The sequence below is a fragment of the Choloepus didactylus genome, chromosome 3 (genome assembly GCF_015220235.1).
Source record: "Choloepus didactylus isolate mChoDid1 chromosome 3, mChoDid1.pri, whole genome shotgun sequence".
NCBI lineage: Eukaryota > Metazoa > Chordata > Mammalia > Pilosa > Megalonychidae > Choloepus > Choloepus didactylus.
In genome coordinates, this window is record NC_051309.1 from 79,190,606 (window position 1) to 79,217,228 (window position 26,623).

The following is a 26,623-nucleotide window of genomic DNA, read 5'->3' on the forward strand; positions in this document are numbered from 1 at the left end:
TCATGAAGCTCTCCCTGGGTTTCTCATTTGAGTATTCACATTTTCAAAGGGGGCCTTTGAGTTGGAAAAGGATGAATGTCTAAAGATAAAAATGATGAACTCCAAAGGGAACAGGGGGAGGGTGACTTGCAGGCAGGATTAGGAAGGGGAGAGAGTGGGATTCCCTTGCTGAGGCTCCCCACATCAACCCAGATAGGCAGCTGCTAGCACCTACTCCTGCCTCAAGGACGTCTTCCTTGAGACTTCAAAGTTGGTTTCAGATGTTCTTTGCTTTAACAGTATCCTTTGCTTCTCCATGGTACTCATTATCCCTCACTATTTGTTGAAAATCTGTTCTTCCCCTCTAGATTCCAGGAGAGAAGAGCTATATCTGTCTTTTCCACTGCTATATCCCCAGCAGCGGAACAGTGTCTCACTCACCATAGGGACTCCATATATGGCTATTCCTTCAATGAATAAATGTATGGGTCCTAAACTCAGCCCTACTTCTTAACGTAACAGTGGTTTTCAGTCTTCACTGTACAACACTTTCACCTAGGGAGCTTTAGAAGAGACAGATGCTTAGGCCAGTTGAATCAGTCTCTCCCGGGGTTGGGCCCTGCAGGTCTTTAGTAATATTCCCAGGTTACTCTGACACACAGTGAAGGCTGACAACCACTGTTCTACGGACAGTCTTCCCAATTCACTCTCCTTTTGTCCAGTCTGCCTCCATGCCCCTGTTCCTATAGGGAAATAAACTAGATTTCTTTTTTTTTTTAATGCAGTTGTCAACTTTTTTTTTTTAATTGAGATTATTCTCACAACATGCTACCATCACTTCTGTTCATTTCCAAACTTTTATGTTCAACCTAGTTGAACATTCTGCTCATAATAAGCAAATGCCCACCATTCTTTAGCTTCATTCTATATCCTGGTAGCTTATATTTCATGTCTATGAATTTACATATTACAATTAGTTCATATCAATGAAACTCTATGATATTTGTCCTTATGTGTCTGACTTATTTCACTCAATATAGTGCCCTCAGGGTTTCTTCTTCAACCCACTTTTTTTAAGACAGTTTTGTTCACACACATACATTCCATCCTAAATAAACAATTGATGGTTCCCTTACAGACATTATTTATGTATTCACCACCACCACCACTATCTATAAAAGGACATCGCCACTTCTTCCACAAAGCAGGAGGAAGAGTCACAGAAGGTAGAGAGACAAAAGAAAAAGAAAAAAGAAAGACCAAAAAAAACAAAAAACAAAAAACACGTAACAGCTAGGAAGCAACAAAAGGATAGATAGCATTAAACTAAATTAGAATAAAGAGTCAGACAACATCACCAGTGCCAAGAGTCCCATATCCCTCCTTTATGTCCCCCTCTTATATGCCTTTAGCTTTGGTATATTGCCTTTGTTACATTAAAGGAAGCATAATACAATGTTTCTGTTAATTATACTCTCTAGTTTGCATTGACTGTATTTTTCCCCCAACACTTCCCTATTTTTAACACCTTGCAAGATTGACATTCACAGAAATAGCTTTTAATGAGGATCATTTGGCCTGCAGAAATAGAATATAAAACAGAAAAACACTAATAATTTTACTTGCGTGTGTGTAACGACTTATAAATAAATACAAAGTTACTTCTAGTTTGGAAAAAATATATTTGTACATTTATCACAATTGTTGAGCACTCTAGGTTTCACTGAGTTATACAGTCCCAGTCTTTATCTTTCCTCTTTCCTTCTGGTGTCCCACATGCTCCTAACCTTCCTCTTTCAAAGTTTCGATTCTACCTTATGTATGCCCAGTATTTTCTTTATAGCCTTCATCTCTTTTGCTATATCTTCTCTAAACTTTTTGAATTGATTTAGCATTAGTTGTTTCAGTTCTTGTATTTCAGGAACCATCACCCAAAATTGTGTTCCAACCCTCTCCCTCCTGTCCCTTCCTACCTGTCTGTACTGCTTCACCCACCCCCCCCAAGCATTTCCCATAGAGCAGGTATCTTGTTCACAAACTCTGTTATTGTCTGTTTGTCAGAGAATATTTTAAACTCTCGCTCTTATTTGAAGGACAGTTTTGCCGGATATAGGATTCTTGGTTGGTGGTTTTGCTCTTTCAGTATCTTAAATATATCACACTGCTTCCTTCTTGCCTCCTTGGTTTCTGCTGAGAAATCTGCACATAGTCTTATCAAGCTTCCATTGCTTTTCTCTTGCTGCTTTCAGGATTCTCTCTTTGTCTTTTATGTTTGATAATCTGATTACTAAGTGTCTGGGCATAGGCCTATTCAGACCTATTCTGTTTGGGGCGTGCTGCGCTTCTTGGATCTGTAATTTTATGTCTTTGATAAGAGATGGGAAATTTTCATTGATTATTTCCTCTATTATTGCTTCTGCCCCCTTTCCCTTCTCTTCTCCTTCTGGGACGCCCATGACACATACATTCCTGCATTTCATATTGTCATTCAGTTCCCTGAGACATTGCTTATATTTTTCCATTCTTTTCTCTATCTGTTCTTTTGTGTGTAGGATTTCAAGTGTTTTGTTCTCCAGTTCCTGAGTGTTTTTCTTCTGCCTCTTGAGATCTGCTCTTGTATGTCTCCATTGTGTCTTTCATCTCTTTTGTTGCGCCTTTCATTTCCATAGATTCTGCCAGTTGTTTTTTCAATCTTTTGATTTCTACCTTATGTATGCTCAGTGTTTTCTTTATGCCTTCATCTCTTTTGCCATATCTTCTCTAAACTTCTTGAATTGATTTAGCATTAGTCTTGTCAGTTCCTGTATTTCAGTTGAAGTGTAAGTTTGTTCCTTTGATTGGGCCATAACTTCATTTTTCTCAGTGTAGGTTGTAGTTTTCTGTTGTCTAGGCATCTGATTTCCTTGATTACCCCAATCAGGTTTTCCCAGACCAGAATGGGCTCAGGTCCCCGAAGGAGGAAATATTCAGTATCAGGTTTCCCTGAGGGTATATCTTAGAAGATTGACACACCTTGTGAGGCCTCAAGCTGCTGCTTTTTTCCTAACCTGCCCAGCAGGTGGTGCCTGTCAGCCTGTAGCTCCTGACTGGTGTAAGGAGGTGTGGCCCATGTCTGTTTTCCCCCAGGCTCTGGGGTCTGGTTCTGAATAGAAGGCGGGTAGTAGAGCTGGGCACCATGTCTTTCCTCTTAAGGAAGATACACCCCTAGGGAGTTTTCATTTGCATTTAAATGTGTTCTTTGTCTCTCTGACTCTGCTATCTCCACCTTTGTTTGGGTCAGAGTGCTGTGAGCTGAAAATGGCTGAGGCTTTCTCTACTGAGCCGCTTAGGTTGAGAGAGAGAAAAAGGGACAGAAAGTCCCCTTTCAGGGCCAGTCCATGGCCCCCAGTTTCACCTGCCAGCCAGAGACAGCACTCAGTTCTCTGGGCTCCCCCTCTCGGCACAGCGAAGTCCCCTGGCTCTTCAAGGTCAGTCATCACTAAAAGCCTCTGTCTGCTTATTGGGGATTTGCAGCTTGCATTGAGCAGTCCACATTTCCCAATTAAAACTCCAGTTGGAGCTGGACTGAGGAATATTTGCTTGTTCAGAGAGTGCTGCTCTCTATCACAGCAAAGCTTTGCAGTTTGGGCTGCTGTGGAGGTAGGGGGCTCCTGGCTCATTTCTGCATTTTCTACTCACAGAGTCCACTCTGCAATCTCAGGCATTCCTCCCAATCCTGGTTGTTGTATGATGTGTGGACCGTCACGGTTGTCCCCCAGCAGTATTGCAAATCATTTACTAGTTGTTCCTGGTTATTTATTAGTTGCCCCGGGGGGACTAACTTCCACTCCTCTCTATGCCGCCATCTTCTTCTGTCTCCTTAGATTTCTTTTTAGTAAATGTTAGAAACTTTACATATATTATCTCATCCAAATCTCTGATTATTCCTCATCTTCTACTTCTAAAATTAAAATTTAAATTTTTTTTTTTTTTAAGTTTAAAAGTATCACTTGTCATTCTTTACTCTTCATTTCCTCTAAGGCATGGAATTTGCAAATGTCCTATTTTTTTTCTTATAAAATTTCTTATTATTTTTAGCCAGTTTCTATTTAATAAAAGCCAGATATTTCAAACACATGAACAATTAGATAGAGTATATGTTATTAAGCTGATATAATTGGTCTGGTTCTTAAAATTTGGCATCTGTGTTGAGGATCTTTTTCCTTGATTAGCTAGGGGGATAGAATGTGGGGTATAGTTGAACTTGGTTAGATACAAGAGTTAGATACATTTACATTCCAGTAAAGGCAAATCATAGCTGAAGAGCCCTGGGCAAGTCAGCCTCTAACAGCCTCTATGTCTTCCTCTTCAAAAGAGAATAAGAGTAGCTAAACTCTAATATTGCTGTAAAAATTACAGTGTCTATAAAATATCAGCATAGTACTTGGCACAGAATAAACTCTCAGAAATTGGCAGCTCTGAATATTATTAACTCCATGGAATGGGTCCACATGATACATAATTCTGCCTCTTAGACTACTCTGTTTCCAATAGCCTACATTTCATCTGTGTTTCTAGTGAGTTCACTCTGATCCAAACCATTCCATTAGCTCTGACCATCCTAGCCACCAACTCTACCAGCAATAAATGACTCCCTGGCTTTGCTTTATCTTCCTGCCTGCTGTAGTCATCCAGAGATGCCTGATGTTGTCTCCCTTTCCCCTCCTACCCCTCTGGTTGGATCATGGCTAAGTGACTATTAAGTGCTTTGCAGAACATTGGGGCTTTTTTTCCCATTTTACCATGGGAAAATTGAGACAGGTTGAAAGAGAGGAAGTTTACCCTACAGAGGGTGAGTTAACATGGAGGGTGAGATTACTGTGCTGAATATGCAAATCTTTAAATTTATGTAATGTTTTGTCTCTTGGAATGAAATCATTAATTCTGCAGAAGTTGCCTTACTGTTGACATGTGTTTTAGGACACCAGAGTTGTCACCGAAGCAAATAAATGGCATATTAAAATAAAACACACATCAGAAAGTGGAAAGAAAAGGAATATGGAGATATTTAAGCTTTTATGGTCTGAATTTCTAATGGCCTCCTATCTTTGCAATGTCAGCCTTACTGATATACTGTATTAAAAAATGTGTGTACTTCTCTCACACACAGCTTGAGGAATGTCTGCCATCCAGTATATATAGAACACAGTAAAATGTGTAAGGATGCTCCAATCCTCCCAAGCCCAAACCATCATCCCAGTCTGTGATACTAGCCTACTGGTGAGATTGAATAAGAAATGTGAATAAAGATTTATCTACAAAGATATTAATAGAAAACCTATGCTTGAAAGCACAAACTTAGGCCCTAGATAAAGGTTAATTAATGTGGAATTAATTGCTGGTAAAAATTTAAATTCTTGGAAAAATGTTTTGTAAAATGTAACAAAATCCCTAATTGGTAATTCCATTTTGAGGAATCTATTCTGAAAAAATATTCTGAAATTCATGTAAAAAATTTGAATAAGAGTGCTCATAATATTATTTATAATGGCAAAAGGTTGGCAACATATCCACATAATGAATTCATATAATGTAAATAATATTTATGAAAATATTTTAATGCTATTGGGAAATGTTCTATGTTAAATGAGAAAAGCAAGATGTAAAACTGTGTTGGTTGCATCCTCTGGGAAGCAAAGATTTTGGAAGGGACAATGCCCATGAAAGATGAAAGGGACAGGGAATACGATGTAAGTGGGGAGAGACTTCAGACTGCAGTGTAGGTCTGATACCAGTGGAAGGACAATTGGGTAGAAGACATTCAGACTGTGGTAGTGTTCTGAGAAAGTCTCAGTGAGGGCAACAGGGAGCTCTGGCACAAAGATTGCTTGTGGAGGAGTCCTGCATTTGGCAGAAATGGCCAAGCCCTGCTATCCCTGTGCCGTCATGAGCTAGATATGGTTGGAAGAGCATGGCCTCATCTTAAACACTAGCAGATTTCAAAGAGTCTATAGCTGAAGACCGTCAGCTGACCTCAATCCTCCCAGATGATTGGCATGTTCTTTCTTGAAGGGAGATCTGATTGGTACATTTCCACAGTGCTATAAAAACCATTCAGTGTGATCCCATATCAGAGAGAGAAGGGGGGGGGGGTAAGGAAAGGGAGAGGGAGGGAGGACTATGGAGATGGACAGAAGGGAAATACTTTTTTTTTTTAATAAGGTTAGTCTTGATTATCTCTGGGTTATGGGAATATTAATTTTTTAAAACATGTACTTATCTTACAAATTTCTGCAATAATCATATGTTAATTTTGCAATAAGAAAATTGGTTAAAAAAGAGTGCACATGAAAATTCATGTGCAAGGGCACAAAATAGTTCCCTCTTCCCATCTCAAATCAATCATTTTTAAAAGCTTGTTTAGATCCTCTGCCACAAAAACTCCCAGTTATCTTTGTCACTCACAAAAGATGAGCAATTCTTCAATGAATGAGCAATTAAATCCTAATTTTCATAAAATGTGTCATAAAAACTCTTCATCACTATTTTCAGAATGAATGCTAAAGTTGGTTTTTAAAAATCAATATTAAAAATATTAAATCAAAACTTATTGCAGACAAATGAGTCCTAACTTTTTTTTCTACCTCCCACAGTGAGTGAAAGAATAATACGTTATAATCTCTTGCAAAGGTATTTGCATGCAAAATCACTTTCAAACTATTTGGTTTTTTTTTAATTTTAAAAGTAAATATGGAGGCAGTGCAAGACAGCAGCATAGAGAGGTGTGGAATTTAGTTAGCCCTCTAGAACAACTAGTAAATAGCCTGGAACAATTGTTGGGGGACATCCATGACTGGACACGCACTGTACACCAGCCTGGAATGGGTGGAATGACTGAGATCACAGCACAGAACTGTAAGTAAAGCTCCCCAAAGGGCGGAGCTGGCATCCCTCCCCCACCAGCATGGCAAGCTGAGTTGGAAAAGTTCACTATGGGAAAAAGAAGCAGGCCACCTGGAGCAAGGGAAAAGTAACTCAACCAAGCTCCAATTGCAGTTTTACTTAACACATTTGGACTACAGAATACAAGCTACAAGCTCACGTAAACCCTGAGCAAGCAGGAAAGGAATCCTGAGGTTGCTCCCAGCAGAGAAGAGGTGGAGCTGGTGGGAAAAAAATAAATAAAAACAGAGGCTTTTGGGGACAGTTGAGCTCAGACTACTGGAAAAGGGCTGTGTCCCAAGAAAAGGGGCACAGAGAACTCAGCACCAACACTGGTTGACCAGCAAAACTGGAGGCTGGGGACTGGCTCTGAAAAGGGGCTTTCTCTCTTTTTCCTTTTTTCCCCCTCCCATTCCAAGTAGCTCATTAGAGAAAGCCTCAGGCATTTTCCATTGTCAGGGCTGACCTAGGCAAGGGTGGAGTTAAAAGAGTCAAAGAGACAATGGAGAAATTCAAGTGTATGAGTTAACTCCTTAAAAGGTATATCTTCCCTAAGAAAAGGGGGTTGGGGCCTAGCTCATGTGGCTGTACTCCCACAGAGAATTCAGATTCCAGGGCTAGGTTGGGGGAGGAACCAGAAGAAACTTAAGCTTGGCTTCTGACACCCTCAGCCCCTGGCCAGGACAGGGTGTCCTGAGAATTAAAGGGGCCACACCTCTTTACACCAGTGGGGAGCTGTAGGCTGACAAGCACCACCTGCTGGGCAGGATAAGAAAAGCACAGTTGAGAGGCATCACAGGAAAGCCTGACAATCTGTTGAGTCTCACCCTTAGGGAAAACTGAAACTAAATACAGCCTCCTTCTGAGACCTGGGCCCATCTGGCCTGGGAAAATCTGATTGGGGTAATCAAGGAAACCAGATGCCTAGACAACAAAAAATTATGAATCACACTAGGAAAAATGAAAATATGGCCCAGTCAAAGGAACAAACTTAAACTTCAGGTGCAATACAGGAGTTGAAACAACTAAAGAACTTCAAACAAATATGCTAAATCAATTCAAAACTCATATCAATGAGTTGAGGGAAGATATGGCAAAAGAGATGAAGGATATAAAGAAGACATTAGGCAAACATAAGGAAGAACTCGAAAGTTTGAAAAAACAATTGGCAAAATTATGGGAATGAAAGGCACAATACAAGAAATGAAAAACAGGGCAGCCTGACGCCATGGCTGGGGCGGCGGGAGTCTTGGCCGAAGTGAGGTGGAAGGTCTTGGAGCAAAGAGCCCGGACCAAGTGCTCAGTTTAGCCTGGAATGCTTATGATTAGAGTCAACAATTTGAAATGGCCAGCTCACCTGATGCAGTCGCCTACTCTCCACCTGCTTTCTCAAGGTCTGACTCAGTTTATGAACCTCTTAAAAGCATTGATCTTCCAAGACCTGATAAAGAAACTCTGTGGGATAAATTGGATCATTATTACAGAATTGTCAAGTCTACATTGTTGTTGTATCAAAGTCCAACCACAGGTCTCTTTCCCACTAAAACTTGCGGTGATGATCCGAAAGCCAAGATCCAGGACAGCCTGTACTGTGCTGCTGGGGCATGGGCTTTGGCCCTTGCATACAGGCGCCTTGATGATGACAAGGGAAGGACCCATGAGCTGGAGCACTTGGCTATAAAATGTATGAGAGGAATTCTCTACTGCTATATGCGTCATGCCGATAAGGTCCAACAGTTTAAGCAGGATCCACGCCCAACAACGTGTCTTCACTCTGTATTCCACATGCGCACAGGAGATGAACTCCTCTCCTATGAGCAATACGGTCATCTTCAGATAAACACAGTGTCCCTCTATCTGCTTTATCTTGTGGAAATGATTTCTTCAGGACTCCAGATTATCTACAACACTGATGAGGTCGCCTTCATTCAAAACCTTGTATTTTGTGTAGAAAGAGTTTACTGGGTGCCTGACTTTGGTGTCTGGGAACGAGGAAGCAAATATAATAATGGTAGCACAGAACTACATTCAAGCTCGGCTGGCTTAGCAAAAGCAGCTTTAGAAGCAATTAATGGATTCAACCTCTTTGGCAACCAGGGCTGTTCTTGGTCAGTTATATTTGTGGATCTCGATGCTCACAATCGGATCAGGCAAACGTTGTGCTCATTGTTGCCTAGAGAATCAAGATCTCACAACACAGATGCTGCTCTGCTCCCCTGCATCAGTTATCCTGCATTTGCCCTAGATGATGAAGCTCTGTTTAGCCAGACCCTTGATAAAGTGGTTAGAAAATTAAAAGGAAAATATGGATTTAAGTGTTTCTTGAGAGATGGGTATAGAACATCATTGGAAGATCCTAATAGATGCTACTATAAACCAGCTGAAATTAAGCATTTATGTTTGAACTGAGCAGATACCACCCTGCATATTTTCAACTTCAGATCAACTCAGCAGATCTCTACTTTTTTAAGTGCTGCTGCAAGGAAAGCCAACAACAGCATAGATAGTTGCCACCCACAAACCAGGACATCCATCTCAGTTCAGTCCTCATCTCTGCTTTCACTGCTTGTCAGTCTTGCTATGTGACCCTGCTAGGAACTCCTCTTAAAAGCTTTTCTATGGGAGGTTTGATTGTTAAACCTGCCCTTCCTTCCTAACCACTCAGGCACATGCCCCTCATTGAGGGCAGAAAGCACTGACAACACACCCAAATTAAGTGCACCAATTGGACCCCAAAAGAATCAGATCCCCACATAACACAAAGTTGGGGAGAACTGACTTTAGAGGAATAAGTGACTCACGGATGCCATCTGCTGATTAGTTAGAGAAAGTGTATGTCACCAAACTGCAATTCTAACAAATTAAAGATCAAGTAAAGCAAATGCCAAGAGGCCAAAAACAACAGAAAATCTTAAAGCATATGATAAAACCAGACGACATGGAGAACCCAAACCCAAACACTCAAATCAAAAGATCTGAAGACACACAGTTCCTGGCAGAATTAATCAAAGAACTACAGACAGGCAAAGAGAGCATGGCACGGAATATAAAAGACTTGAAGAAGAGCATGGCACAGAATATGAAAGACATAAAAAAGACCCTAGAAGAGCATAAAGAAGATATTGCAAGAGTAAATAAAAAAATAGAAGATCTTATGTAAATTAAAGAAACTGTAGGCCAAATTAAAAAGACTCTGGATACTCATAATACAAGATTAGAGGAAGTTGAACAACTACTCAACCTCCTCAAGGAGCACAGAACAGAAAATGAAAGAACAAAAGAAAGAATGGGGAAAAAAATTGAAAACATCGAAATGGATCTCAGGGATATGATAGATAAAATAAAATGTCCGAATTTAAGACTCATTGGAGTCCCAGAAGGGGAAGAGAAGGGTAAAGGTCTAGAAAGAGTATTCAAAGAAATTTTTGGGGAAAACTTCCCCAACCTTCTACACAATATAAATACACAAAGCATAAATGCCCAGCGAACTCCAAATAGAATCAATTCAAACAAACCCACTCTAAGACATATTCTGATCAGACTGTCAAATACTGAAGAGAAGGAGCAAGTTCTGAAAGCAGCAAGAGAAAAGCAATTCACCACATACAAAGGAAACAGCATAAGACTAAGTAATGACTTCTCAGTGGCCATCATGGAGATGAGAAGGCAGTGTGGCATGACATATTTAAAATTCTGAGAGAGGAAAATTTCCAACCAAGAATACTTTATCCAGCAAAACTCTCCTTCAGATTTGAGGGAGAGCTTAAATTTTTCACAGACAAATGCTGAGAGAGTTTGCTAATAAAAGACCTGCCCTACTTCAGATACTAAAGTGAGCCCTACTGACAGAGAAACAAAGGAATGAAAGAGAGATATAGAGACTTTTAACAGACATATATAGAATATTACATCCCAGGTCACTGGGACACATGTTCTTCACTAGTGATCACGGATCTTTCTCCAGAATGGACTGTATGCGGGGACATAAAAACAAGCCTCAATAAAATAAAAAATATAAAAATGAATTTGTTCAAAGAACATTCTCTGTCTACAATGGAATACAAATAGAAGTCAATAACCATCAGAGACTTGGAGAATTCACAAACACCTGAAAGATAAAAATGAGGGGGAGATGAAAACATTCCCAGACAATCAAAAGCTGAGGAACTTCATCACCAGTAGATCAGTCCTAAGCAGGCTGAAAGGAAGGGACACTAAACAATTAACTGAAACCACATGAAGAAATAAAGATTTCCTGTAAAGATCACATAGTAGATATAAAGACCAATACTACTGTATGGTTGATTTATAACTCCACTATTTACTTCCTACAGGATCTAAAATACATAAACTGTAATGATAAATCGGTGGTTTTGGACTCAATGTAAAATATGTAATTCTTGACAAGAACTACATAAAGGTGGGGGAATGGAGGAGTATAGGAACACAGTTTACATGTCCTATTGAAGTTAAGTTGGTTTCAAAGAAAAACAAGACTGTTATAGATTTAAGAGGTTAAATTTAAGCCCCATGGTAAACACAAAGAAAGTATCAAAGAATATGACCAAAGAGATGAAAAGTAAAGTAGGGGTTCCAAGAAGTGGGGGAAGGGGCAATGGGGAGTTAAGAAATGAGAGTAGGGGTTTTGGTTTGGGGTGAAGGGAAACTTCTAGAAATGGATGGTCGGAAGGTGATAGCATTGCAACATTCTAAATGTAATTAATCCCAGTAAGGGAATGCTAGGGAGGGGTGGAATAGGAAGATTTAGGCTATATATATCTTTCCAAAATTGAAAAAAAAAATAAGACAGTCTAAATAGACGACAATTAAATGCCAAGGATGATCCTGGATGGGATCTGAGGCTGGAGGAGAGGAGGCTCAAAGGACACAGCTGGGACACAAGAAAAAATATAAATAAATAAAAATGAAATATAGAATGTAAGCTTTATATCAAGGTTGAATTTCTTGAACTTCTTAGCTATGTTTAATGAGATTGCATAAAATAATGTTCTTGTCCATGGGAAAGATATATGTGAATTATATTGCCTGTTCAAAGATATGTGCAGCTTGCTCCCATATGTTCAGAAGATAGAGCAATAGATGATGGGTGTTAGAGAGGGAGGGAGGGAGGGAGAGAGGGAGGGAAAGAAAGAGTGATGTGACAGGATCTTAAAGGTGATGGATCAGGGTATCGGGGGAGGGGTGTCAGGGTATGATGGAATTCTATGTAGGGGGTTTGTACTGTTTTTACAACTGTTCCTGTAAGATTGAACTTATTTCAAAATAAAATGTATTAATAATAATAATAAAAAAAAAAAGAAATGAAAAACACAGTGGAGACATACAACAGGAGATCTAAAGAGGCCCAAGAAAGAATTCATAAACTGGAGGACAGGACATCTGAAATGCTACACACAAAGAACAGATAGGGAAAAGAATGGAAAAATATGAGCAGGGTCTCAGGGAAATGAATGACAACATGAAGCACACAATTATACATGTTATGGGTGTCCCAGAAGGAGAAGAGAAGGGAAAAGGGACAGAAACATTAGTGGAGGAAATAATCACTGAAAATTTCCCATCTGTTATGAAAGACATAAAATTACAGACCCAAGAAGTGCAGCATACCCCAAACAAAATACATCTGAGTAGACCAACTCCAAGACACTTAATAATCAGACTATCAGATGTCAAAGGCAAAGAGAGAATTCTGAAAGCAGCAAGAAAGCAGTCCATCACATACAAAGGAAGTTCGATAAGACTATGTGTGGATTTCTCAGTAGAAACCATGAAGTTGAGAAGGCAATGGTATGATATATTTAAGTTACTGAAAGAGAAAAACTGCCAACCAGGAATTCTATACCCAGCAAAACTGTCCTTCAAAATGAGGGAGAGTTTAAAATATTTTCAAACAAACAAAGACTGAGAGAGTTTGTGAACAAGATACCTTGTCTATAAGAAATACTAAAGGGAGCACTACAGACAGATAGGAAAAGACAGGAAAGAGATGTTTGGAAAAGAGTATAGATACAAAGACTATCAGTAAGTGTAAAAAGAGAGGAAAAATTAAAAATAAAATAAATTACAGCGTATAAAATCCAAAAGACAAAATAGTAGACAGGAAACATCAAATTGAGTGAAATTAGCCAGAAAAAAAGGACGGATACGGGATGGACTCACTAATATAGACTAACATTGATGAGTGAAATTTGAGAGATGAGTACACAGGTTATCAGGAGATAGAAAGAGGTTAGAGATTGGGCATTTGATGCTGAAGGAGTACAGAAGGCTCAACAGGATTCATTGCATAGATCCAGAAATGGAATGGATACTGTAATAGTGTGTGATGGTAACACAATATTGTAAGTACTCTGAACAAAGATGGGTGTGAGTATGGTTGAAAGAGGAAGGCTAAGGGCAGGTATGACACCAGATGGAAAAATAGAAGATAAAGACTGGGATTGTGAACCTAGAGTGGTCAATGGTGGTGATTAAATGTACAATATAAGAATGTTTTTAAATAAGGGAGAACAAATGAATGTCAACATTTCAAGGTGTTGAAAATTGGATGATATAGGGGGAAAAATACAATCAATGCAAGCTAGAGTCTATAGTTAACTGTAACATTGTAAGATGCTTCCATTAATTGAAACAAAGGCAATATACCAAAGCTAAATGTCTATAAGAGGGGGATATAAGGGAGTGATAGGGATTCTTGGTGGTGGTGATGTAGTCTGACCTTGTCATTGTATTTTATTTTTATTTTTCATCTATCTTTTGTATTTTTATTCTTCATTTTTTTCTCCTTTTCCTCTTTCTTTGGGGAAGAGATGGAAATGTCCTCATACAGATTGTGGTGGTGAATGCATACTTATGTGATTATACTGGGAATCATTGATTGTTTAGTTAGGGTGCATTCTATGGTGTGTGAATAAAACTGTTAAAAAATAAACAGAGAGATACAAGTGCTGAAGAAAATTTGGAGAGAGGGATGTACCTATTCCCTGTTCGTAGGGAAGTAGAATGGCACAGACCAGCTGGAGGGCAGTGTGTTGGTACAACAGGAAGCTAACTGTGGGGTTGCCATATGGTCCTGCAACCCTGTTATTGGGTATATACTTGCAAGAACTGAGAGCAGAGACATGAGTGGACATTGCACACTGGTGTTTATGGCAGCCATGCTCATGATTTGCAATGGAGGGAGGTGGCCTAAGGATACATTGACTGATGAATGGAATGATGAATTGTGGTGTATATGTACAATGGAATACTGATCACTGGCAAGAAGAAATGAGGTTGTGAGTTATGCACCTAGGTGAATTGTCCTTGAGGCCAATATGTTGAGTAAAATAAGACAGAATCAAAAAGACAAACATTATAGTGCCTCACTAATATGGACTAACTATAATGTGTAAACTCTAAGAATTGAATGAAAGCATTGGTTATCAGGGAAAGGCTTTTGGTAAAGGTTCCTAGATTGTAAGCTCTTACAGCAGTCACATCTATTTATGAATTGTAATGATTATCTCTAATTCTGAGATGCTAAGCTGTTTGTATATCTGGTTGGTCCCTGAAACTTTGGGTATCTGTGTGACACCTGAGACTCAGAGCCAGAGTTCATCTATGAATGTTAGCATTACCCCATACAGCAAATGTTAAAGAAAGTGAAAAAGAGATCAGACTTCAATTAGAGATATGAATGAAATGGATTTAATTAGAACTAAGTTAAACCAGACTAAAGGGAAAAGGATGATATTGTCTGTTCTTTAAAACTTCATCTTCTATGTGAGACCAAAGGAAGAGATGTTTATTTGGTGTATAATCTATACTTTCTGTAGCACACTATATAATTTAACTTGTATGGTCAGTTTATTCAAACACCATAATTACATGGAACCTCGATTAGGGGGTGAGATCTTGTTGGTTTGTATAAGTTAGCATGAAGCCCTGATATATCCCAGAGTAATTTGGGCAGAGAATAAAAATTATTTGCAAAGCCCCCTTGAGGGCCTGGGGGAAAATGTGGAAACATTAAACTTCCCCACCTGAAGAATTCTTCATATTCTCACAAGCATTGGGGACTACCATTGTAGTAGGCCAGGTTCTTGATCTTGGGGCTTGCCCTTAGGAAGCTTGTTACTGCATATGAGAGGCTAAGCCTACCTATAATGGTGCCTAAGAGTCACCACAGAGAACCTCTTTTGTTGCTCAAATGTGGCCTGTCTCTCTCTAAGCCCATGCGGCTGGTAAACTCATTGCCATCCCTGCTGTATGGGACATGATTCCCAGGGGTATAAATCTCCCTGGCAATATGGAACATGACTGCCAGGGATGAGCCTGGACCTGGCATCGTGGGATTGAGAAAAACCTCCTGACCAAAAAGGGGAAGAGAAATGAAACAAAATAAAGTTTCAGTGGCTGAGAGATTTCAGATGGAGTCAAGAGGTCATTCTGGAGGTTATTCTTATGCATTATATAGATATCCCTTTATAGGTTTTAGTGTATTGGAATAGCTGAAGCAAATATCAGAAAATGTCACTGCAACCCAGTAGCCTTGATTCTTAAAGATTATTGCATAACTGTGGAGCTTACATGGTGTGACTATGTGATTGTGAAAACCTTGTGGCTCACACTCCCTTTATCCAGTAAATGTACAAATGAGTAAAAAAAGGGGGGGACAAAAAGTAAATGAATAATATGGGGGAAAAAGGAGTACAAGATGTTTTGGGTGTTCTTTTTTATTTTAATTTTTATTCTTATTCTTATCTTTCGGAGTAATGAAAACATTCAAAAAATTGATTGTGGTGATGAATGCACAACTATTTGATGATACTCAGAACAATTGATGATTGTATGGTATGTGAATATATCTTAATATAATTGCATTAAAAATATAAAATTTTGAAAATAGAAGTAAAAGGGAAAAAATTTCATAGTTCACTGCCTAAAGACAATAATTATTGGTGATTCTGTATTATTTTCTATATGTAGATTTTTGTATATGCAATTTCATATTTCTTTTTTCTTTTAACTTAAAACTGTTCCATATATATATTTTTTTAATTTTATTTTGAAATAAATTCAAACTTATAGGAACAGTTGCAAAAACAATACAAACCCCATACACAGAAATCCAGCATACCCCGACACCCCTCCCCTGATACCCCAATCCACCAACTCTAACATCCTGTCACACCACCATTTCTTTCTTTCCCTCCCTCCCTCCCTCCCTCCTTATCTATCATCCATCATCTATTGCTCTGTCTTCTGAACATTCCATATAATTTTAATGGATACAAAACATACCATTATAGATAGATCATCCTCTACTATGGGGCATTTAAGTCATTTTCTAATTTTGTCTACGATATTTTTCTTATCCTTAGGCAAGTATTCTTATTATATTAGCCAAAAAGAAAATAATTTAAAGATAATACAGAGTTTGGATGGTGTTCTGGTTTGCTAATGCTGCCATTATGCAAAATACCAGAAATAGATTGGCTTTTATAAAGAGGATTTATTAGGTCACAAATTTACTAAGGCCATAAAAGTGTCAAAATTAAGGCATCAGTAAGAGGATACCTTCACTGAAGAACTGCTGATGGCATCCGGAACACCTCTGTCAGCTGGGAAGGCTTGTGTCTGGTGTTTGCTGGTCCTTTGCTCCTGGGTCGCATTTCAAAATGGCTTTCTCCAAAATGTTTGTGACCTTCTGTCTCTCTTAGCTTCTCTCAGCTCTCTGCTTGGTTCTCCTCAGGCGTTTCTCTCTAAGCATCTGGAAGTCCTCTCTTAGCTTCTCTGGGGCGAGCTCTGGGCTTCATCTGCAAACGTCCTTCTGTCTGCATCTTCAAGCATCTCCAAATGTCAGCATCTGTGTCAGCTCTTGAATTGTCTTAAGTGCTCCAGTGAACTAAATGAGACCCACCATGAATGGGTGAGGTCCACACCTCCATGGAAATAATTTAATCAAAGTCCTCACCCACAGTTGGGTGAGTCACATCTCCATGGAAACAACCTAATCAAAAAGTTCCATGCTGCAAGATTGGATTAAAAGATCGTGGCTCTTCTGGGGTCCATAATAGTTTCAAACCAGCACAGATGGGGATTAAGTTATTTAATTTTTGTGAAAAATTGGAAGCTGTAACTATGATTATAACACTCAAAAATAAAAAGATCCTCTTCTAAGTTTGCAACTCTCTCTTTAAAACACAAATTTTACCAGTTTTAAAAGATGATAAAAATAACTACATCCAAAACTAAGGAAGATTCATACAGAAACTGCTTTACGTATGGGCAGGTTAGGTTTTGAAAGTGTTTCAAGTCTGTTTCTCTTCAGTCAAAGTCAGTTTACAGGCTTTTATACTAAATTGAAATGTGAGTGATCCTTCAAATCTTTACAATCTGGCATACTTGTCTCTTCCTTGCTAATAGATACTCTATGAAGCATCTTTTCCTAAAATAAATCGTTATCCTCTCTGTGACAGTTGACTGAAGACCACAACATCCTCCCCATCAACTCTGTCAACATAATACTGAGGTCCTAGCACAGCACCGGTTATATTCCATGTTACTACTCCCTGAGATGTTGCTTAGAATCAACAGCCCTTAAACCTATGAGCCATCTGTGGCTTTCTAGGAAAGTTTCATCAGCCATACGTTTAACCATGTTGAACTTTTAAGTTTCAAACAAACTTCTTTCTTGAATTACTATTGTTTAATAGACTTCCAGTGTCAATGCTTATTTTCTGGCCATAGTCTGAAGTTTTTCCATTTTTATCTATCACTTTTCCTGTCCTTAATTATTTCGAATAGCATACAAATAGCAGTTTCTTCACATTAAAAGAATTGCTCTTACTGAATTATGATCCATGTTGTTAAAATATCTCAACACTAAGCAAACAGCCAATAAAATTCTCTGTTCAAAGACAGAAGTTACCACACACAGCCCCTTATGCTACCTGTTGGCCATAGGCAGAGTTGACATGTTTCTGCTCTGTACTATCCCTTTGTATCTATAAAAGCATATATAAGTTTACAGGTTGAAAATTCATAAATAGCAATGCTTCTGTAATGGAAAATAATTATATTCGTCTCTCTACTTGTAGGTTTAGCAGGTTTTGTGTACATGATATAACTGATGGTGCTGTGAAGTATTCTCTATTCCAGCTCTCTACCACCAAACCACAAATGCTCTTCCCAACATTAACATAAATCCTTAGGATTAAGACAAATGACTCCTTTTAAAAGGCCAGTGCCATCGAGGAGACATAGCTCATAATATCTACAGTATCATATATCCAGATATCATGTTAGCAGAAAAGTACACCTCAATAGGAGAAGAATTTAAATGAGGAGCAAAGGAAAGTGGACCATGGAAAGTTATTGAAGATGATAATCCTGGATAAGAAGCTAAAGTACACACCATAGGAATTGAGGTGACAGAAGGCTTTGAAAGACAAGGAGTCTGACAGTACCTAGAGAAAGGGATGTTACACAGAGATGTGGAGGCATCCATATATAGCCTTTGCCTTTTTTACCAATTTTTCCAAGGATAAGAAAATTCTGTAACTCATGAAATGGAATTTATAAAGTGAGCTAGTCATATCATTCTCTTCTCTCCGTAATTTATCCTTCTTCCTTCAGCTAAGCAGTGACGCTTTCCCAAAAAGAAAATATATGCGCAGGGACTAATTTTTTTTTTTCCTTGCTTTAAGTCAGTTCTCAGTTACATTGGTTAAAAGGGGAGGAAGTTCACATGGTAAACTAAATACATTATCTTATTGAATCAGTTAGGACCAAGATCATACAATGTAACATGACGTAAAATCCACTAGCATAAACAGTAAGTAAAGGCATTAGCAATTTAATGGATACAAGTCCTAACTTTCTGAAGTTAAATTCATTTAACCACAACTTTATTAAATAGGCAGTCATGTGCTCTGTCAATTGCCCACTAGCAAAAATCCACCAGGAACACACACGCAGTTAAACAAAGCTCTGTTTACTAGTTCTGCTGCTGCTACAGGAAGGGGAATGCACACCATAGGGTGCTACTGAGAGGGAGTTGGGAGGGAGGGGCTTGGTATAGGGTATGGGGCTGTGCTGCCTGATTTTGGGGGTGGCAGTTTAATTAAGTCAGGGTTTGTTCTGGAGTGGTTGATGTCAGAAAGTGGGTCAATTCAAAAATTGGATATCTTAATTTTTATTTTACAGTCAGGAAGAAGGAAGGGCTACAGTTGTCACCAAGAAAAAAACAATAGTCACTCATATTAGCCAAAAGAGGGGAGGTTGGTTATATTTTTGATTGCATCTCATCCTGTGTTCATCTGTGATTGTGAAGTGGTCTTGTTTTTATCTTGTTTGACCATGGTTGGGGAATGGCCCTGCCTGAGTCTTCTTGATATTCTGTGCTTAGGGAAATACAGTGGCCCTATCTGTGAGCTGCCAGCTGTTGGCTCTCAGCTGTCAAGGCATTTTTATTTTATTTTTATTTTTCTCATCTTATTTAGTCCTACATTCAACAAATACATATGAGCTTCAGAATGTCCCTGGTGCCGTGTGAGGAGCGAGGGATAGAATGGTGAACAAGACAGACACATGGAGCTCAGGTCAACATATAGTGATCAAGAATATGGCTTTGCAGTCAAAGTGCTCAGATTTAAATCCTGGTTTTGTCACTGAGTGTCTCCCTGGGCAGGTTATTCAACATCACTAACTCTCAGTGATGAGAATTGATAGACGCTCCTTCAGGAAGTTGCTACCGACGTTAATTGAGATAAATGCTAGTTAACATCATCAGCATCATTGAGGAAGACAGATACTGAGTGAGAATTCATAAAACCATTAAATGCTACAAAAGAGCACTTGAGATCAGAGGGATCTAAACAACTCTGTGGAATCAGAATAGTGTCCCCGAGGAAGAAATCTTTAAAGTGAGTCCTGTGAAGATTTAGGCTGTATATATGTTTCCACAACTGAAAAAAAAAAAAGACAGTCTAAATAGATGACGATTGAATGCCAGGGATGAACTTGGATGGGATTGGAGGATAGAGGACAGGTGGCTCAAAGGGACACAGTTGAGACATAAGGAAAAGGAAATATAGAATGTAAGCTTTGTATCATTGTTGAATCTCTTGTACTTCATAGCTGCACTTAATGGGATTGCATAAAATAATGTTTTTGTTCATGGGAAGTGTATATGTGAATTATAGTGTATGTTCAAGGATGTATGCAGCTAACTCATATGTTCAGAAGACAGAGCAATAGATGATGGATGATAGATAGGGAGGGACAGAGGGAGGGAAAGAAATAGTGATATGACAGCATGTTAAAGTTGGTGTATTGAGCTATCGGGGGAGGGGGGTCAGGGTATGATGGAATTCTTTGTATGGGGTTAGTATTGTTTTTGCAACTGTTCTATAACTTTGAATTTATTTCAAAATTAAAAAAAAAAAAATAGAGCATAGAAAAAAAAAATAAAAAAAATAGAGTAAGTTAGTTAAGAGGAAGGAGTGAGGGGAGGGGTTTGCAACTGAGGTAGAAGAGGAAATTGCAGGGAAGACTCTCAGGTGGAAGAGAACATGTCACATTTGAAGCCCTGGAAGAAATCCTGAGTAGTCAGAGTCTAGACCGGGAGGAGGAGGAGGATTGTGCAAAATCAGATAGAAGATGGTAGGGACAGATCAGATAGGGCCCTAAGGCCATATTAAGGATTTGCACCATAGTCTAAGAAGAAGAACACACCAATAACAAGTGTCCTTCTTCCCCAAAAACCTGTGAGAGGAGCTCAACAGTCACACTAAGGGGCTTGATTTTAACTTCTTTATTCCCCTGCCTGGTTCCCAGAGACTCTCAGTTGAAGGAGTCTGGGGTGTCAGTTCAAATAATTAGGAAGGCCAAAATTTGTGCCCAGCACTAGCAAAAGAAAAGAGAGAGGGATCCATGGACAAGGTAGCTTTTCACAGTTTCAGATAGTAGAATGTTTGACACATGCTTCATTGTTCCCTTTACCCAAGTATGTTTGACATTACATTTCAGGTTTGGATTTGAGTCTAGTGTTTTCACAGCTTTTCTATTTTTCTCAGTTAAATGTCTGCAATTCACTTAGCTTCCATGTAATTTAATTAGGATGGGATTACCAGAGTACAAATGAATAATCTAAAATACAGATTTTTTTCAACCTTCATAGTTATGTCGATGAAAAGTAAACCATGAGGAAAAAATGAAAATATATAAATATTAATTATTTCTAGTGATTTTTGCTCCCTTCTGTGTAAAACTAGAATAATAATCTCCCCTAGTTTCTAGGATTGTGCTGAAAATTACATGGGATAACATATTCAGTAGATTTTTCATACATGTTAGCCACCATGCCTTCTATCAAAAGAGCACTGTTCTCAGGAGAAGCCAAGGCTTCCCTGATTAACCTGTGTTGACCTTTCTTTCATCTTCCTCAACCTGATTTGGGATGTGTATTGCCAGGTTAGCAATGGAGTTGGCATGTGATGCTGTGATCATTTAGAGGAAAGTTAAGCAAAACACCAGTGTATGTAATGGTCTTAGGTTCTATTTATTATATATTTTCTAAAAAATATTTCCCAGTGAAGATCTTTGTAGTCAAGAGCCTACAATAACTCATCAGACTTTGTTCTGGTAGAGCTGAATTTAAAAAAAAAAATAAGGAAAATAAACTGCCCTAGGCTACCATTCATGTAAGACATTTGAACAGAAACATTAATTGAAGGCATAAAGAAAATTTGATGTTAAGCGATCTAAATAAAATGAATTAAACATGTAGAGATGAGACGAGTCAATTCTTTTCTCCCAAAGCTCCAGGAATCCTGCTGACATCATTGAGAATCATTAGTCATCCCATAATTATTCCACCTTTTCTTTCACCTGGCATTCACTCCTTGGTTCATCTACATTTTTGTCCTAACTGGACAAAAGCATACAGAATTTCTCAAGATTGTAAAGCCAGCACAATACGGTTTACATTTTTGAAGTTAAATCTTAACAAATGGGAAGAATTATTGGTAATTTTGCCTTTTATGGAAGCTATCTGAATTTTTATTAAAATTTCAGATTTTTAGTACTTCCTATTTATGAATAATTGATATAATGCATTGGAAGGATCCATTTATATCAACAATTCTGAGGAACTTGACACTGCAAGAAATCTCCAGACTGTATCATTGATTACATGATAGAAAAATTTACAAACAAATGATAGTTTAAATAGCACAATGTTTTGTTTTATCCACACAAGACGTACATGGGGTAAATAAATTTCATCACCAGATGGTGGTTTGTATAGGTGGTAGCATCTGTGTTGAAACAGTCATACATACTTGCACGCTATTCATGTCTGGGCTTTTTCCACTAAAGAGTGATGACTAAGGATGGTCACAACAGCTCATGGGGCCAAGAATTCTGGGAGAGCCTTCTTGCCTGTCCAAGCCCAACCTGTTATAGGTTTAGGGATAAAGCTATTTCTGATGACCCTCATAACCATCTATAACTGGGAAAAATCAAACATAGTAGCCTCTTAGACTGGTGTTACTTAGTCATTAAATACAACCAGTGACAACAGTCAGTGACAAAAATTGGTAACTGTTTCTGCCATATTCCCTTCACAATTATATATAATTTTTTGTTACCCACTGATCCTGTGCTTATCAACTCTGGCTGCATGTTACGATTGAATTTGATAGATCTCATCAATATTTATGCCCAGTTCCTACTCCAGACAAATTATCAGAACCTCTGGGGGGTGACACTTGGTGTTTAGAAGCTCAGCATGATGCTTATGTACAGACAGTGTTGTGAACAGTGGCTTAAACTAATGGAATCATCTGGGAAGCTTCAAAAAGTAGGGATGCTTGGGTCCCACCCCCAGAAATTCAGATTTAATTGGTCTGGGATGGGGCCTGAGCACTGGGAGGTTTAAAAGCTTCACAGGTGACTCTAACATGCAGCCATGCTTAAGACTCACTAGCCAAGAAGACGACCTTATTTTTAGATGTCTGGCATCTTCTATTCTGGAGTTCTGAGGAGATCTAGGAAAAGCAAACCTCCTAAAGCAGTGACTATAGCATTGCTTGAGAAAACAGTTATTTATAATCACAGTAACTGCTCACATGAGCTCGCAGTCCATTTCTGAGTGTTTTTGAAGCATCAGATCGGAAAGCACATTAAGTAACCGGTATGGAAATATTTTTTTGAAAATAATAAAAAATATACAAAACCTCTGTAATGTTACCTATCATTTTCTGCTTTTTTATTTACTAGTTATTTTAACTCATACCTAGCTGTTCCAGTAAACTACAAGTTCCAAAAGGTTAATTTCTACATCTTATTTACCCTTGTATTCTGAAGAAGTGTTCAGTAAATGTCTTAATCTTGGCAAGTCTGAATAAATGTCTCCTGAATGACTGATTGAGCAATGCAGTTTGCTCGTCCTCTCTGCCTCTGCCATAGGCCCTCTAGGTATAGTGAATGTTATACTCATAGCCTCTGTTTGCATGGGGCTTACATTCCAGAGAATGAATAAAATATTGAGATTTCAAATTCCAGGACTACTTCATCTCACATCAGAAATGACATGCCAAAGCAAAGCTCCAGGACAGGCATGAGCTAAAGAATGTAAGAGACATGTGTCTTTTCCTTTGTTAACAGGCAATCAAGAATCAGCCTGTCTTAGATTATTGCAATCCTTCTATTTTGAATGAATACTTCCTGATACTTTGAGCTTCATCACACAGAAGACCTGAAAAGCACAATTAAAGAATGCATTAGCAATGCTTCAAACAGAAACCTGAAATAAGCATATGATGCAAATGCCCCAGGTTGCCATTCAACCTGTTTGGAAGGGCTGTACTAAGGCTTCTGAGGTGAAGCCTCAGAACTGGTGATTTATACCTGCAATATACACCCGTGGGAAGGAGGGGGAGAAAAGAAGAGAAAACATAAACCATCCCCCCTTCTTACTAAGAGTCCCACCTGATTGGCACCTTGGCCAAAAACAGATTTGCCAGCAGTTTTGGATTTTAGAATTCAAGTTCATAGCATTTTTTACCAAAATGTCTTTCAGAAGTACTGGTGGTCCTATTGGGGTGATTCTATTCATAAAACCCTTTGCGCTTAACATAGAGTGAAGATAATATTCAGTGCAAACACTTGATCATTACCTGATTTTAAAGAATTTTCTCTAGAGGAGAAAAGCCAGTGATTTTGAGTTTTGCTTCCAAATATAAGTGATTTACAGGAATAGAAAAATATTAATCTATTTTCACTCTCAACTCCCAACTAAAATTATTTATCATAATGACCACAATAATTATTTTAAAAAGCACCTTGATAAAAATTCACAGAGTGTAACAGGTCATCTAACCGAATTACTGATGTCACAATCTTAGATTCTGATCTAAAATTACTGTTTTCTTTGTTAATATCCTTTGCTTTGTTTTTACAGATGATAAACTCAGGTTTATGTTTTTCAAAAACAGTGGACGTCTTCCAGTCCCTTATTACCTTTTTGAAATGAGGTAATAAAAAGAGATAATTACTATGGAAGAAAAATCCCCTACGTATCCAAATGGCTGACCCATATTAGATATCACTTTCCTTTTCTAAGGCAGAATAGGATGATAATCTAGTAATGACTTTTAAAGATTGGAAACTAGCAGGATATAATCATCTTGGTATGAAGGTTGGGTAGAGAAGAATTTGGTTGCCACCCAGTAATTAAGCAAAATGAAAATATACAGGATACTTTATATGAAGGCAAGGGAAATTTTACTGAAAGCAAAACATTTCTATATTGCAAATATTGACAGGTGAAGAAAGACTGTTATATTAGTTTTCTATTATTTGGCATTTTATTAACCAGAATTCTTTTATTTGGCACTTCTGCAAATGTCTAGCACATAATGAAATGCTGTTCATTATTCCAACACTGGGATATTTAAACATTGTGAATAATTATTTAAAGGCTGATCATATTTATAAGCTTCAATACTTGAAAATAAATAATACATATGTAAGTTATATTTGACAAATCTCTATTGACCATCACATTATTCCCTAGGCATGCCAGATACCAGACTTTTTGTAAATAAGATCTGTTTGGAGAATGTCCCCTTAACTTTTATTACTAGAAAAAGATGTGTCCTTGACGTCAATTAGAAAAGTGAGTTACACTGAAGAAAATACATTGTGTCATCAGTCTCATATTGCAAAAGTGATAATGAATTGTACTCATTTGTTTCACTTCCCCCTCAAGTGATAATGAATTGTACTCATTGGTTTCACTTCCCCATCAATTTCTTGGCCTTAGATAGTTTTGCATTGAGATTGGTTCTTTTTACCTTATCTGTGATCTGTGACGTAAGCTATTTGGCAACTAATATTACGGGCTTTAGTTATTGAGTTGAGGCACAGATGTGCAATGGTGGAAGTGATTACAAACTGTGAGAGTTGGTGAGACCTCAATCACTAAAGGCCTTAAGATGGCATTTTACAAAGTATACCCCTTGGACCACCCGTATCAAGAATTACCTGGGGTATTATTGTACATGTGGGTTCCCAGGCCTGCCTTGCCCTAGAGCTACTGAATCACAATCTTGAAACATGAATGGACAAATTTATTAAATACCTCAGTTGATTCTTAGTTATGCTAAAGATTGAAAATGCTTGCCTTTATATGACTTCTTTTCTATCTTCGCACATCAACATGTTATTGAAATGAGTACTTAAAGATTTAGACTTACACTGAGCTCTAAGCTCTGCCTAAGTAGGACAGTCTTTGATGGAGCTATCTCAACAGTATGTTCTATGAAGTACTTAGGAAGCTCTTCCAAAGTTACCTGATGATGGTGATGGTAGTGGTGGTGATGGTGGTGAGGCTGCTGCTGATGGTGATGCTGATAATGGTGGTGGTGGTGATGATGATGATGGAATCAGATGAATTTTTACTAAAGTTCCAGGTTTTTCTTGAAAATATTAAGCACAACACTCATATCAGAGCCTTTGCACGTATGTTTCCTCTGCCTGAAAAGATCAGTCTGTAGGTTTTAAATGGCTTACTCCTTTCATTTTTCTCAAAAATCACTTTATCTGATAGTTCTTCCCTGATCATCCTAGAATTGTATCACCCTCCCTCATGCTGTACCCCCTCAATTGTATTTATTGTTCTTCATTGGTCCCATCACCTTATATATTATATATTCATTTACTCATTTATTTTGTTTCTCCTGCACTAGAATGTAAGATTGTTGAGAGCAAAGTCTTTGTGTGTTTTGTTCACTGTTGTAATCTCAATGCCAAGGACAGTAACTGGCACATGAGAAATCTTAACAAATTTTTTTTGAATGTGAATGAAGTGACATATGCAGTTGTTAACTAATCCCTCAGCAAAATATACTTTAAAATATTATAAAAGGAAACTGGTATGTGAATTTGTAAAACCCCAACTTTCCCCATACTTTTCATGCTCCAGCAATGCTGCTTACACAAATAATATGCTAAAGGTGAATTTTTGTTCAGTATGTTAAGACAACCCCCTAATACACTAGTCTCTATGCTTCCACTATTGCCATACTCGAATTCATCCTCTACACTGAAGCCAGGGTGATCGGACACATCATTAATCTGCTTCAAACCCTTCAATGGCAGCTCATTGCATTCATGATAAAAATCCCCTGGGGCATTGCATGATTCAGAC